This window comes from Octopus bimaculoides, chromosome 7 (genome assembly GCF_001194135.2).
Source record: "Octopus bimaculoides isolate UCB-OBI-ISO-001 chromosome 7, ASM119413v2, whole genome shotgun sequence".
NCBI lineage: Eukaryota > Metazoa > Mollusca > Cephalopoda > Octopoda > Octopodidae > Octopus > Octopus bimaculoides.
This window is the reverse complement of record NC_068987.1, coordinates 83,556,150-83,557,778: the sequence shown is the minus strand read 5'-3', so window position 1 is coordinate 83,557,778 and position 1,629 is coordinate 83,556,150. Positions and strand designations below refer to the sequence as shown.

Below are 1,629 nucleotides of genomic sequence, written 5' to 3'. Positions count from 1 at the left end.
AACCCACGCTGTTTCAGGACTCTTTCTCTCTCTCTCTCTCTCTCTCTCTCTCTCTCTCTCTCCCTCTCCCTCTCCCCCCCATTCTCTCTCCCTCTCTCTCTCCCCCATTCTCTCTCCCTCTCTCTCTCTCCCTCTCTTTCTCTCTCTCTCTTTCTCTCTCTGCACACACACACACACACACATATATATAATAATAATGCATATATATGTATATGTGTGTATGAATGTATCTCTCTCACTCTGTGTGTGTGTGTGTGTGTGTGTGTGTGTGTTTCTGTGTGACAGAGGGAGAGGGGGGAAAGGGCGTTGTGCGTGTTATATGTTCATGTAGGCGCAGAATGGGCAAATATTTAATAATGTGCATGGCAACCACGAGGTTCCGAGTTCGATCCTACTGCGTAGTAAGTTAGGCAAACGTCAATCTATGCAGCCTGGAGTGAACAGTACTTCATGAGTGAAATTGGATGAACGAAAACTGTACGGAAGCCTGTCCAAAGGATTATACTTGTGATGCAAAGGTACAAAGATACTGTGCCACGCTGTATCTTTATTCTTTGAGTACCATGCTAGAGTACCGCCTTTAGTCGAATAAATCGACCACAGGACTCATTCTTTGCTAGCCTCGTACTTTTTCTATCAGTCTATTTTGCCGAACCACTAAGTTACGGAGGCGTAAACACACCAGCTTCGGTTGTCAAGCGATGATGGGGGACAAACACAGACACACAAATACATATGTATATATGTTCACCACACAGCTCCTTTCGTCGAAACCACTAGACCAGTGATCCTCAACCAGGGTACACATAACCCTTCGAGCTCTGCATAAGATTTTATTTTAAAAATTTATTTGCAATAAATTGGTTATACTTCAACAAAACACAAATTATATATATATATATATATATATATATATATATATATTCTTTTATTTCTTTCAGTTGTTTGACTGCGGCCATACTGAAGCACCGCCTTTTAGTCGAGCAAATTGATTCCAGGATTTATTTTTTGTAAGCCTGGTACTTATTCTATCGGTCACTTATGCCGAACCGCTAAGTTACGGGAACGCAAACATACCAACATCGGTTGTCAAGCGATGGTAGGGGATAACATAGATACAAAGACACACACATGAATATATATATATATACTGCGGGCTTCTCTGAATTTCCGTGTCTTCCAAATCCACTTTGGTCAGCTCGAGGCTATAGCCGAAAACACTTGCCCAAGGTGCCACGCAGTGGGACTGAACCCAGAACCATGTTGTTGGGCAGCAATCTTCTTTATTTCATAAATTTTGCCATAAAGGCATTACATAGAGGGGACAAACAAACATAAAGAAGCTGTGGGCTGGACACAGACATTAATGAACGAAATGGATACAAAAAGATGAGTAAAAAATGGGAGAGGCACCGGCGCCCGCCGACCGACAACCCCTCGAAAACCTTGTTCAATAAAAATCATCAACAAATTCAAATTAAATCAAGTTCTATAGTCCTCCACATCCAGGCCCCCAAGCAAGATTCCTGCTACCTGCAGGACAACCCGCAATGGCTGGCCCGGCTTTATGATGATGAAGTCCTTCCTGTCACATATCCTTTCAACATTTTTTCCTTCTCTGACATATAA

General features: G+C 42.4%; 1 protein-coding gene across 4 annotated transcripts in view; it reads right to left on the bottom strand.

Moving 5' to 3' along the window:
- The window catches only part of LOC106874267 (putative uncharacterized protein DDB_G0281733), a 152,081-nt gene that overhangs the window by 138,881 nt on the left and 11,571 nt on the right, over positions 1 to 1,629 (bottom strand). The gene's annotated exons all lie outside the window — the stretch shown is intronic.